The 14749-nt window shown below is 48.2% G+C and overlaps 1 protein-coding gene across 2 annotated transcripts in view; it reads right to left on the reverse strand.

The window, feature by feature from the left end:
• LOC108160106 overlaps positions 1 to 14749 on the reverse strand; it is an 80704-nt gene that overhangs the window by 31108 nt on the left and 34847 nt on the right. For both annotated transcript variants that reach the window (XM_033391070.1, XM_017293896.2), the window contains exon 3: positions 13473 to 13522. The gene's annotated coding sequence lies outside the window, so the exon portion shown is untranslated. The remainder of the gene's footprint in view (positions 1 to 13472; positions 13523 to 14749) is intronic.

Here is a 14749-nt window from a genome sequence, read left to right on the forward strand (position 1 = left end):
CGCCCCTTCCCACTGCTTGCTCCTTCCCAACTGTTTCCCCTGCCCTACTGCTTGCTCCTGCCCGACTGCTTGCTCCATCTTCTACTCTCGCGGCTCTATGGAATGTGGCAATTATGTCTGTGGTCTGCTTATGGGAGCGCTGCTCTTGAGGGTGTGTGGGGGGGGGTTGTTCCTTTCGCCTTCTTATTATCGCCCGTTAAGCATTTCTTCCGCTTTAATTAATTTTCCTCTTTGGCTTGTGTGCATGTGGCATGTGGCATGCGGCATGTGTGGATCGTATTGATGAGCGGTTGCCGTGGTACTGCCTCTGCATATGGCATCGGTTGCATCCTTGGATGCCACTACTACCGCTGTCACGTTTGCCAGTGCCTCCTACGCAGCCTTCGATGCGGTTTCCTGCTGCCCTCCTGCCTCCTGTCTCTGCCTCCTGCCTCTGCCTTCTGCCTCTGCCTCCTGCCCCTGCCCCTGTTGCCTCTCAACTGTTAATGAGCGTTACATATGTAGGAACTCCGACAACACAAGACGCAAAACTCCAGCCAAAAACCCAGCATCATTCAACTGCTGGAAAGCCTAAAAACCACAAAAGACAGCAACAGACGAGAGAAAGAGAGGTGGGGAGAGAGAGGAGAGTTGGGAAAAGAGACTGATATTGTGGCAGAAAATGGCCGCCAGGCTTGTGAAATTTCTTAGCCGTTCCCCTTGCCCCGTCGTCCCCGTCGTCGCCGCCGTCGTTGTCTGTCTGTCTGTCTGCGGCTAAATTGAACAATGCCACTCAAAAAGTTAAAGTTCTGTGGGTCAGTAGAATTTTCTCAGGCCGCAATCAGCGCAAGAGTGGCCGACTGAGTCGACCGACTGGCCACCGGCTTCATATCCATGCCCCAAGTGGAATACGCATGCGCGCAGGCCCAGACGGTCGGATGGGGAGGGGGAGGGGAGGAGGAGGAGGGGAGCATCCATGTGTGTGCTACTAATGAAACCATAAAAATCAACCGCAGACTGAGAGAAGAAAAGAGATGAGATGAGAAGAGATGTGCCTCCGTCTTGTGCCCCCGATGCCCCCGATGCCCCTGTTCCTCCTCTTCCCCCTGTGTCCCCCTGTGTCCCGTGCATGTCTTGTATACCCTAGCAGAGGGTATTACGATTGGTAGAGGATCTCCTCTACCCATTCGCAACGCTTCTGCAGAGGGTATCAAAAGTGTCGGCCTTCTCTGGCTTCTTGTTGCTGTTTTGAACGGGGTGTGTGGGGGGGGGGGGGGGGACCGGCTCTGTTCGGGTCAGAATGTATGGGTAATTTGAGTGCGGGGCCAGGGCCTTAATGCTGACCACAAAATGACTTACACGAGAAGAAGTTGCATGCAAATAATTACCCCAAAAGGAAACAGAAACAGAAACAGTAACAGATACAGATACAGATACAGATACAATGCCGTGGCACATGGGGTCTCTGGCACTGAGATTGAATATTTCCTGCGTGTCGTCTGTCATCCAAAAAAAGTGAAATCTGTCGCTCTTCGCTCTGTTGAAACGAGTAATTAAGCCTCATTAGAGTGTACAACTATGAGAATTATGCTTCGTTGACAGCGGCACGACCTCCCACATCGAGTGGCAGACAGATAGCCCCCCCCCCCCCCCCCCCCCCCCCCTCCGTGCCGTCCCGGATATGAAATGAGGCTAATATGCGTACTCCCCACAGCCCCCTCCCCCCCCCCCCATGGCCTCATTTTCACTTTTTTGTGGAGGCTTAACTTTTGCTTTCTTTGGCTTCGGTTTGCTGTGACATAATTTTTGTGGCACTGCAGCTCTTCACAAAGGATCAGCAGGGCGGGGGCCTTGCCCTTCGAATTCTTTCAGATTTTTCCAACACTTGGCTTCCCTCTCTCTCTCCCGCTCTCTTTGAGGTCCGTCCAAGAGGTCCCTGTCCTCAGGTTGGGGCTGGGGCCTGCCACTCCTGCTGCCTGCCTGCCTGCCACATCAATGGATAATTTACAAGTCACGTGTGTGTATGAAATTGAAACAAAATGCGCATAAATTTTTGCCAAGAAGCGAACATCAAGACAGGCATCCTGGAGGCACAACTTCGCTGTGCCGCTGTGCCCCTCCCCATTGCCCATTCTCCATTCTCGGCCGGAGGGGCTTGTCTACGGCCCAGGCATTTAATATTAATGAGTTATAGCACATGGCCTGGTCTATATGTTTGACGATGCGCTCCTCGTGTGTCCCCCTGCCCCTGCCCCTCTGCCCCCTGCCCCATGCCCCCAGCACCAACTGACAGACTGACTGCTCGACCAACTCTTGGCCATTAAAGGATGCTGTCTCCTTGGGGGCTCTCGTTTCGATTTCCATTCCTGATCCATAACATCCACACCCGAGAGGCACTGCGACATACTTCGAACTTTTGTAACTTTTACTCTTTGGATTCTTTGCTGGCAGAGGCCTCGGGCAGCGGATGGCATTAAACCAGAAATCGTGTATTAATCGGCTGCCCATTTCAGATGGGAAGTAAAGTTGTGTGGCAACCCTCGCTAACACACCTCCCCCCTCCCGTTTGGCGACAACTGGCAGACATGTCAGGCCAGAGCCAGCGAGTGGCTTTGGCCATGGCTAAGAGTCGTTGCAGGTTTGTCAAGTCCGACTGCAGTTCAGCAGTTTGTCAGACAGGCGGAGAAGGAGAGGGACAGGCCGGAGACAGAGAGGGGGAGGAGACACAGACAGAGAGGGAGGGAGACACAGAGGCAGGGAGACACAGACAGAGAGGGAGAGCCAGGGAGACACAGACAGAGAGAGGCAGATAAGCGACAGGCAACCGCAGCGACGACGTAATTGACACAATTTGAATTTATATATTTTCAATGCGACAAAATGGCAAGCCAGCTCCGTGCCACTGCAAGCCCCTTCAAGCGGTGGCAAGGTGACTAAGACATACAAAAAACGATCCTTCGAGGCACTACACCCAAAGAAAGGTTGCCTTTAAGGCCTTTCTTTTCACCAGAAAAGAATGAACCCCCGCCTCGCGAAAGATGAGCCAAAGGGCAGTGTGTCAGATACAGAGATACAGCTATCGATTACAGATACAGAGATACATTTACAGAACATGCAAATGCGGCGTGAAGCCCATTAATGGTGCAAGTTAATTTCCCCTTTTTCTTATTTTTCGAACAATTGAATTGTAACGCTTCAATTTCGGCGAAGCATGGGGCCAATGGAGCCAATGGAGCCAATGGAGCCATGCGGCAGAATAGAAAGGTGTTAAATTGGCAACAGCAAGAAACCCCATCAAATGGTCGTTCGGAGTGGGCGTGTGCGTGGGCGTGCCACTCACTCCCCGAGAGCCAAGGAAAAGAAAAAAGGTCATTCACTTGTGGGGTCGCTGCAAAGGCAAATGCTATCGATTCCCCGGCACTCCAGAGGTGACCCCTCTCTGCCCAACGGTTGGCCCCCCTGTGCCCCACCCTCTATTTATCCTATGTTTGTCCCCCTTTCTTCCATCAATCCATCTAGCTATCCATCTATTTATTTGTATCTGTATCTGTCACTCGATTGTCCAGTGAAAGTGTCATGTGGATCAACGGGCACTAATTGTGGCAACAATCGCTGGAGTTGCCCCTTGCCGCATGGACAAAAGCATATTCATTGAACTACTTTTGTTTGATTGATTGATTGATGGCTATGCACGCTTTAATTTCTTTAAATTTATTCTATTTCGTTGGAGGAATTTTTCATTTTCTATTTTTTATTTTATTTCTTTGTTTATTTCCCCAAAACGTGCCCCAAATGTGCAGATTTTATTCAAACGAATGGTCTATCATTTTGCCACATGCCACACACATACACATGCACGCTGTGGCACCTCCTGTGTTTGTATTTGTGTTTCAATTGTTTTCTGGTTTTTCGTTTATTTTCTGTTTTTCGATTGTTATTTATGCGCATTTTTGGGCCTGTTATTTTTTAATCACATGCCCCTCCTTCCTGCTGTCTCTGTTCATCCCCATCTGGGTGTGCACCCCCCACCCCACCCCAACCCATTTTTGTGTTTATTTTTAATGAATATATTTTTGTAACCCTTGATGGCCCTCTCTCCTCTCTCCCTCTCCCTCTCTGGTGTTTTTTTTTTTGCTATTGTAAATCACATATTAATCAATGCTGCTTCGATCTGTATCTGTATCTCTGCCGAGCGCGACCTAGTTAACAATTAAAATTATGGCAGCCAAAACACACACCGCTGGCCGGCCGCCTGTTTGATGTTTCCGCTTTTCGGTTGTGGGATACTCTTTCGCAGGGAATGAAGTATTTCCCACAGCAGACAGTAGGCGACAGGGGGCTCCAAAGCTGCCAGAGGGAGAGGGGGGGGGGGGGGGAGTGCAGGAGTGCCCCAGTATTCCATGAATATTTTTGTATTTATTTGTATAAAAAAAATAAATAAATATATAACAAAATAAAAATAAATACTAAAAAAAATAATAAATAAAAATAATAATAAAATAAAGAATAAATAAATTTAAAAAAATGAATAAAACAAAATTATTTAAAAAAATAAATAAATAAAAAATAAACCAATATATAAACAAAATACAAGTATTTAAATAAATTAATTAATTTAAAAAAAATATATATTAAATAAAAAAAATAAAAAATAATTGAGTAAATAAAAAAAAAATAAAAAAAACCAAATATTAAAAAAAATATAAAGAAATATAAACATAAAAAAATACAAAAAAAAAGTACTAAAATAAATTAATTAATTAAAAATAAATAAATACAGAAAAAATAAATTATATAAAAAATAAATAAATACAGAAAAAATATATTATATAAAAAATAAATAAATAAAAGAAATAAATAATGAATTAATAAAAAAATAAATAATGAATACATAAAAAAATAAATAAAAAATTAACCAATATAGAAAAAAAATATTTATAAATAAAAACATAAAAAAATACAACAAAATACAAGTATTAAAATAAATAAATTAATTAAAAATATAAAAAAAAATATATTAAATAAAAAATATAAAATAAATATAAATAAAAAATAAAAATTATTGAATAAATCTTGTTGCCCCGCATTTCCTTCTGAAAAATCTCTGCATCTGAAGTTTTCCCTTGACTATTTTTTAAGTCGCTTCATATTTCATATAAGTATTTTGTTCCGTGATTTATTTGTATTCCTAAAAAAATGTTACCTACTGCAATCCCCGCCAACAATCGCCCTGAGAGTGTATCTTAATCTCCGACTTTGTAGCTTTTTTGTGTCTGTTTTTTGGGGGGCTCCCTCGCGACTAATGAAATACTATTAAAAATTAATATTTAATATGTGAAACGAGCTGTGCGGCTCGGGGCGTTGGCTGCAGCGACTACAGCGACTACGTTTTGGCTGAGCTCTGGCCTAATTATAGCCGCCAGCTCTGGGCCTTGATTAATGGCAGACAATTGATTTAGACACCATTATTTTCTCGCTCGAGAGTAGGTCATGTGGCGGGGCCACTCAAGGGGCCGTATCTCGATGCATCGTAGAGCTTCCTGCCACCGAGTGACACACTGGTGGTGCTCCTCTTGGTGCTACACCTTCTCCTGCTGCTCCTCCTGCTGCTCCTCCTCCAGCTCCTCCTCCTCCTGCTCTTTAGCATATAAATCGAGGAGCTCCTTAGTCAATCAGTCTTTTAACTCCACAGCTCCACAGTTCCTCTGCTCCTCCTCTGGTCCTCCTCGACTCCTCTCCTCCTCTGCTCCTCCTCCGCATCTCTCGATTGTAATAAAGACATGGCAATCGAGAGGTGAACAACGATCGGCGTGCAACGCCCGCGCCATGTCAGTCCGATGTCAACGTTTTTGACGACTCCGAAAACCAATCAACTCTCAAACTAAATCAAAAATCATAAAATATTCCCGCAGAGGCGGTGTGCACTCGGTGGATGGCACACATGAGGAGGCATGCAGCTGACAGCAGCCTGAGGGGGAGTTTAAAGGAGCGACTGTATCGATGACGGGCTCATTGGGGAGGGGGGATGGTGGGGGGGTTGGACTGAGCACAGCCACAGCCTCTTTTGCCTTTTATAAATAAAATTTGCATAAATTTAATAAACCCTCGCCGGCCACAAAAGGCGCAGAGATAGAGAGACACAGAGAGAGAGAGAGAGACAGAGAGAGAGAGAGAGACGCACTTGTTGGAGGAAAGGAGATTCTGTGATTTACCGATATAAGCCACAAGCACCCGTTGGAGCGGGTTTTTGTCGCCAAAAAAACCAAAAAACCGGAAAGAAAACTTCAAGAAAATCTAGGAAAATTCTACAAAGTTTCAGATTTCATTGGTTTATCTTTTGAGAATCGAAAGCTATGGCCGGTGACCTTTCCTTGAGCAATCGCCACGGCTCTCTACAGATATATCTGTGGCAAAAGTGCAGACTCCATAAGGCAGGAAACCTCCGTTGTCTCACCCAAAGACCCATAAATAACAAAAAAAACCAAAGCGTTGCCCAGTCGGAGTCAGTGGCACAAATAATGATGTGACATGTGGACCCGGTAGTGCATCAGAAGAGGAGCAGTGGAGGAGGAGAAGAGGAGCCAAGGAGGTGCAGTAGAGGAGGAGAAGAAGAGCAGCAGTAGAGGCTCAGAAGAGGAGCGATAGAGGAGCAGAGGAGTCATCGAGGAGCATCACCAGAGGAGCCCCAGAAAACCTGCGCCTCCACTCCAGGGCAATCTCTACGCCAGGCCCACAGTCTCATCATCATTTCTGCACGCATAAATCGATTGCAGCTTGTTAGTTGTGTGCCCCCCCCCCCCCACCCTCTCCCCCCAAAAAAATTACAATGGAGCCCCAGCGGATGCTCTTTTGCATATGGAAAGATGAATGATGAATGCTCTTGGCTGGCTCCGGGCTCTGGCTCTGGGCTCTGGGCCCGGGCCACTTCCTGGTCTAGTCAACTGGCGGCAGCCACACAAATTAATGTCAAAGTCAAAATGAAAATGGCATGTGGCAAGCGGGCCCAAGGCAGTCGGCAGCCTGCGGCATGCAACTTGCTCACAAATCGCGCCATAAATTTCCAGTGAGCGCGCAACAAACGGCTAAAAGGAGAAAAAATGACAGAAATGCGTTTATTGACCAAATGTGCAACATACTCATCGATTACACGAGGCCGGTGGCAGGGGCGGGGGGCAGGGGGCAGGGGGCAGGGGCAGGGGGACTGCCTTGACCATAGGCCCGTGTTGCCTTTTGGGTAAACTCCACGCAGACACACACCGCGTATACGTAATATGTGGCAGCCGGTGCTGCGTGTGCCACAGATACAGCCGCAAATTATTTGTAAACATTTTCCCTGTGTTGCGGGTTTTAGCTGGTTTTCAGACCTCCTCCAATTACTGTCCAATTATGGCCGAAAAATGCCAAAAGATTTCTTCGGAAAGTTTTCCCTCCCTAAAATCTGTCTCGCTTTTGTCTTTTGAGTGTGTTTTTCTCCTCAATTATTAAAACATTTATTCGAGTATTTTCTTAGCTCAGATTCTTTCGATGTAGTGCCAAAAACGGGTATATCTCTGGTCTGTGGAACCCTGGTCCCTCCTCCCTCCTCCCTGGTCCCTGGTCCCTGGTCCCCGGTTTGTGGCTCAGGCTATTTCTGTGACTGCCAAGCGCTAAATGTGTGTTACTTCCGAGCGTCGTGTCGTGCGGCAGCAACAGCAACAGCACTAGCCTCGGGGGCCCCCAGTGACAGGGTACAAGACATGGGGCAGGGGCAGGGGCAGGGGGCAGGCTCTGTCTCTGTCTCTGAGGCAGAGCCAGCAGGCGACTCTAATGCATGATTTATAGTAAAATATTTATTTTTACTGTTAAGTATATGCCACAGTCGGTAGTCAGCGAATGGGGCACGGGGCACGGGGCACAGGGGGGGTCGCATCTCTTGGGGTGGGTGCCCGCTGCTGCCACATACGGAATGGGACAGGTTGCCACAGCCACAGCCACTGATGTGTGCCTCGCTGTGGCAAGTACCACTGTCATTGTTTGTGGCCTTATCAGCGTGCATGCAAAAGGAATGGGACGACAACGACGACGACGACGACGACGACGACGACGACGACGAGTTCTAACTGTTTTCTGCTCTGTAGATGGCAGCTTGTTAGCCGGGGGATTCCCGCTAATGTCACTCATACGACACGTTGCCAGCACACACACACACACACAGGCACAACGAAATATGAATGCCCGAAAACTCTGGCTCATATAAATCAGAATGCTATCAGCTGATGACCCCATTTCCCCGGGCAGAGTGCCCCTCGATTTGGCTCCATGGCTTTTCAATAAAGCGTGTCAGGCATAAATCATTCAACTTATCTCAATCTCAACAAAGGGAGGCGGCCGGAGAGGCTAGGGGCCGCGATAAGGATCGCGCATCCCCACTTTATTGATTTTGCATAGGTCTAGGGTCTGGCGAGGGGGGGAAGGGGGCCTGGGCCTGGGCCTGGGCCTTCAACAAAAGTGTCGTAAATCTTGACACACTCGGAAAGAAGAATGCCACACGGAGAGGAAAGCCCTGCCACAGAGCTAGGGGCATCAATACATGCCACTAATGCACGTAATGCCCCGCCACTCGAATTGTTAACAATTGGTACTCGTGGCAGTGGCACAACCCCTCCCCACCTCCCAGGCTTCGAGTGTGCGAACGTGTGGCAGGCACAAGGAATGCCACAAAGCAAAGATCCTTGCGGCAGCAGGCCCTTGATATATGAAACATTGATGGAGACCCTACCATCGACCCTGTCCATGTACAGGGGACTTCCTGCCCCATCCATCAGGGCACTGGAGGGGCTGTGCGGGGGGAATTAAATGAAGATTAATGACAAACAGAAATTTGCGCTCAATGTCGCATTAATTGAGGCAATGAGCGCTTGAATAAATACACAAAAAACCACAAAAAAACGAGGGGGAACGTTGTGAGTTGCTGCGGACACCGCAACTCTACAGTTGTACCCGATACTAAGTCAGTATGGCTTTCCTCCGGCAGACGCCGCTAATATTAAGCGAAACGACAAAGAGTGCGTGCGAGAGAGACAGAAAATCAGTCTGAGCGTGTCGTCGGGCGCTGCGTAGCCAGTGCAAATTTGATCCAGATCAGCAATGGCATTTCAGCAATCTGATAGATATGGTCATTATCTTTGATTCTGCGTTTTTAGTTTTCTCAAATGTGCAATATTGTGGATGCAACAGATTTTCGTCCTTTGTGGGGACGGAAGGGGGTGGGGCGAAATTCTGAGATATACGTTTTATAGTGAGATCTAACAGAAGTGCGGATACCAAATTTGGTTACTCTAGCGTTAATAGTCTCTGAGATTTGTGGATACCCCCAGATTTTCGTCCTTTGCGGGGGCGGAAGGGGGTGTGGCGAATTTTTGAAATATTCTTGTAGCAGTGAAATATCACAGAAGTCTGGATCCAAAACATCGTTGCTCTAGCTTTTATAGTCTTTGAGCACTAGGCGCTAATAGGGACGGACAGACGGACGGACGGACGGACAGACGGACAGACAGACAGGGCTCAATCGACTCGGCTATTGATGCTGATCAAGAATATATATACTTTATGGGGTCGGAAACGATTCCTTCTGGACGTTACACACATCCACTTTTACCACAAATCTAATATACCCCAATACTCATTTTGAGTATCGGGTATAACAAAGACAATGACAGGCCAGGTGCCGAGGTTGCTTACAGGGGGTGGTTAGGGGGCAGGGGGGAAGAGCTTAAGCCATCGAGAGGCGCCCCAAGAAAAGGCGCCCAGGAGATGCCCTTTAAAGACACATATATGCCCCCTCCCCAAGGGTCACTTGCCCCCCCCCCCACACTGCCCCTGCCACATTTGGCGCGTGTGGCGCGAGGCGTTGGCCGGGATTAAGTGTGGCCAAAATCGGTTAGCGGTTTGGTCAGCCGCCGCTCCAGGCTGCCACACACTCGCCCCGTTACCCCCCCCCCCCCCCCCCCCCCCCCCCCCCCCCGCCCGCCCGCAGCACGGCCCCAAACACACCCAATTTGGCTTACGGGGGCCTCTGACGCTGTCTATTAGCCGGGTTATGGGCAAATTACGGGAGCGCCAAGCACCACAGAGAAACCTATGACGGAATGGTCGGAGCAAAAAAAAGAAACTAATTGCACCGCAAAGCTGGTTATTGGTGCCCCATGCTCTGTGGCAGCGGCTGATGGCCTGGCCCGATGCGATGGTGGTTGGTGGTTGGTGGTGGTTTATGGCTGCAGAGTGCGGCCTACGCGGCCTGCGGTCGTTGTTTAATATGCAACAAATCAACGCGCAAATTGTGGCATAAAATATTTACATTTGGCCCCACTGCCTGCGGGGCAGCCGCAGCCGCAGCCGCAGCCGCCACGTCCCCCTCCCCGCCAGGTAGGTCCCACTCCCTGGCTGTACTTTAAGCTTTAATTTTGCTGGAAATTCGATTTAGTTTTCAAAAGAGCTCCAGACCAGAGTCTTCCTGTGGCATCCCCTACTCCCACTGCTTACCCCCCCATCTCCCTTCTTCTCCCTCTGTTATCAGCCCTGCCTCTGGTTTTGTTTATTGCGTTTAATTTGCGCATTGTTTGTGCGGCTTTCGGGGATAATTGCAGGCATCAGTGGCACCCACACAACCGCAGTGGCTGTGGCAGTTGCATCACTGGACAGACAATCAGATTGCCACAGACGACTCCTGGTAGTGGCAGTGGCTCCACCAAATCGTTCACTTGTCTTTCATTCCCCCCCCGCCCCCTTTAGGCCACGGCATGAGGCTCCATTTCGGTCCAGGGTACAGCTGCTTCGACCCCTTGAAAAGTAGTGTTTTTCTTTGGGATTTCGTGTGCCCTGCCCAGGCCGAGTGTGTGATTAATCTCCCACCATGCCACCATGCCACACAGCCACTCCGTGGAGCGTAGAACCCAAAAAACAAAAACAAAGCCAAAGAAATGATTTCCCACTGTTATTGATGATGTGTTGATTAGGTTCTGACAAAAGCCCCGCCATCCTCCATCCGCCATCCTCCATCGCGGTCATGTGAACCAGCAATCAAAATACAGAATTTCACTTTGAACTCGTGCCGCTTTCGGGGGACTAAAGGGGCGTGGGGCGGCTGACGCCCTCCTGTGGGTGTGGGACGTAGTGCAGCGTGCCTCAGTGCCTGTGCGGTCATAATCAAAATTTGGGTCATGTTTGCCCATGTTGCCAAAAGCCGTGGCAAGAAACCCTAAACCGAAATCATGCAAAGCAGCGTGTGTTTAATGAATTGCCATCCATTCCCTCCATATGTGGATGGTGGACGGTGGATGGTGGATGGTGGACGGTGGATGGTGGACGGTGGCTGGTGGATGTTGGCTAGTGGCTGGGAGACCATGTCCAGGTGTGTTGCAAGTCCCGAATGCCGCCACTGGGCCGCTTTTGTAATGACCAATTGCCGCCGTGGCTGGAATTACGCAAAGCGTCCATCGAGTGTCTGTCAATTTCTGGATATTTATGGAACATAAATCCCAGCTGAAGGGTCAGACACACACACAGCTAATTGGGGGGGGGGGGTGGGGGGTGCGGAGTGTCGGTGAGTCAGAATTGTGGGGAAAAACCCTGAGGTCTGGATTCTCTTGACTTCTGCATAGACCTGTTCTTTAAGTATTGTCTCTGGGAGTTCCAGAAACCTAACTAATAATACCCTCAGTGATGGATTTTACTTCCTAGGCTATTTCTCTATTATGTTGTCCAGCCAATGACCTTTGATTTACCCTGAATTAAATATAATTAAATTTGAATACAAACTAAACTTCCGTAACGGCCCTCTTGTTTGAGAAGCGAATGATATTTGGGCTCTTGTAATTTCATGGCAGAATTCCTCAATAAATTGATATGTCTATGGGGGAGGGGGGGGCTGGCCACGCCTCCTTTGCCCGTCAGTTCAGAGTCGACTAATGGCCTGGCCAATTGTCGCAAATTAGTGGAGGCCACATCCACACGCACGGGCACAGCGAGCGAGCAGGTGAAGTCGAGACAAGAACGGACAGGTCGAGACAAGAACGGACAAGACAAACACCTAAAGCCAAAGCACATGAGCAGCCAAGCTAACGGTACTCCGAACAGAAACACACACGCACGCACACACACACACATCAAAGAAGGGAGAGCATAGCCAGAGGGAGCACACAAATCAAAGCAGGTAGAGCACATCCAGAGAGAGAGCACACATATCAAAGCAGGGAGAGCCCACACATCAAAGCTAGCCAGAGGGAGAGAGCACACAAACCAACGCTGGGAGTAAAGCAAGAGAGTAGAACCGCAAGAAGAATCCGACGCGAGCGAGAGAGAGAGTCAGCAGATAAGCAGTTAAAGGCAGAACAGCAGAGAGAAGCATCAGCAGCAGCAGCAGCAGCAGCAGCCCAAGCAGAAGAGCGAAAGAACAGCTACAAGCGTATGAAAAAAAGTTTACTGCTACAATTGGCAAATTGAAAATTGCTCGCTGGTGGCGGCAGGCGCTGGAATTGGAAGAAGCTCAAGCTGAGGTTGAGGCTGAGTCTGAGTCTGAGGCTGAGTCTCTGTCTGGTGTATATTGAACCCAGGCCAAGGCGGAAGCTATGCTCAGACACTGAGCAGGCCCCGTCCCGAAACCGCCAAGATGCGTTCCGTCTGGCGCGATAAGCTGACATCCACAACGTGCCACAGACGATGATGCACACACCAGACATAGACGTTTCAATTTCAAAGCCAGTCAGAGCGGTGCAACAAGAGAATACCCTGCAGACCATTGCACACCACTTGAGAGAAAGATATGTATACCCCTCGAGGCCCTACACAAATGCCAGGGTGTATACAAAAACAAAACGGTTTTGGCCAGGCCAATCTTCAAGGCAGACATTTTAATGAAGCCGCCGTCAGGCAGCATTTGAGGCGGCCTCCTGCCTTCGGCCCGTGTAACGGTGCCAAGTCCACGCACTGTCTGCGGCCGAAACGAATGACTTAAGCGCCGAACCTGATGAGCCTCACTAATGCGTAAGAGCCAAGATTACCTAAGACCCATTAGACGGAGAATATATGTACATACATACATGCTATGCTATGTACTTTTGTCACTTTCGACTTTCGCTACCAGTTTCCCCCCCCCCCTCGTCTGCGGCAGTTCTTGACCCGTTTCTGGGGCTACACCCACGTCCCATAGCCGAGAGTCGGCTAGGGTGCTCTATAATTAAAAAAGAAACGAAATGAAATGAAATCTTGTCTTTCGAGAGACCACTTGATGCGGAATACGCGCACTTGATTGAAAGGGAGGGACAGAGAGACAGAGAGAGAGAGAGACAGAGAGGGGGGGGGTCGGGTCTTGTGTCTGTTTAGGCGTTAATTATGGGTTCTGGCAAATTACAGGCCGCCTCATGAGATGCACTTTCTCTTTGCCGAAAAAGTGAGTCGCCAGTTTCCGTCGAAACGCGAGCGAGGGCGTCTGCTGCTGTTTTGGGGGGATTTCTTACCTTTTGTTATGTCTTCTAATTGCTTCCAGAACAGGCCGATCACATTACCTCTGCAAAAGAAAGGGGTGAGGATGGTGAAAACGGTACGTACGTACATTGAGTGGCCAAAAGAGAAATGCAAATTAGTTTATGAAAATACTCGAAAACACAATAACCCCCAGAAATGGCCAAAACTCTTGAAAAGACTCTTCAAAATCGCCTTTGCCTTCAGCTACAAATTGACATTGTTTGGAGGAGTAAATGTGTTTTATTTATGGACTGGAACACGTGTCCGACATTTGTTCAACCATTTTTGCAGTTCTTTAACTGGCTTTGATATTTCTTTTGATTTATTGCCTGCAATTGTCGCACTGCCACTCGTAAAAGTGAAAAAAGTTTCCCTCCCGGGGGGCTTAATTTTTGTACACTTTTGCTTTCGAAACTTTCAATTTGGTGACTTAATTTCTTCGGGGCTCTAATGAAATCGAACTGCCGCCCCGCACAATGGCCAATTGGCCGGGCCAAAACGCCCATTGTCAGACGGTTTCGGTTTGCCAAAGAAATTATCAAGTGCACTTTTACTTTCATTGTTGGCGGTGGAGCAGGAGGTGGAGAAGTGCTAACGAACATTTTATGGCCGCCTTCGACAACAATTTTCCCTCGAGTTTCGGTTATTTTCCTTTTAGCATTGGCTAATGAGCCGAACATTCCGTTTACAAAGAGTTTCAGTCAGTCTCTGAGCCGTTTCGTTGGAAATTACCAAACAATTTGTGCCCCGCTTCGATTTGTATGGGAAAATGTTTTCTTTTTCGCTTGAAATGAAACGAAATGACTCTGGGTTCATCTTTTGCTTATATAAAGAGATTACCCCCTCCCCAATCAAAAACAATGGCCATAAGGCTTGTCAAACTAAATCAAATGGTGTTGGTCTTTATTGAAACTTAATTCAATGCAAAGCAAAGCAGAAACAAAACGAATAGGTTTTTAATTTTGTGGATTTTGCAATATTCCCAAAGAAATACCCGCCAAGAAAACATTCCAAAAGGGTGTTAACAGCTGTAGCAGGGCAACGGCACTGTTAGCAGCCCACTCTAACAGCGTGGCAACGCTGCTGGGTACCAGGCGCTCGCCCTCTGCCTCGCTCTCGGTTTGTTCCGCGTAACAGCTGTAACAGAGCCCACTCTAACAGCCTGTTAACGCTGCTGGGTAGCGGGAGCTCATTTAACAGTCGCCCTCTGCCTCGCTCTCGGTTTGTTCCGTGTAACAACTGCAACAGCGCCCATACTAACAGCCTGTTA

This window comes from Drosophila miranda, chromosome 3 (genome assembly GCF_003369915.1).
Source record: "Drosophila miranda strain MSH22 chromosome 3, D.miranda_PacBio2.1, whole genome shotgun sequence".
Classification (NCBI taxonomy): domain Eukaryota; kingdom Metazoa; phylum Arthropoda; class Insecta; order Diptera; family Drosophilidae; genus Drosophila; species Drosophila miranda.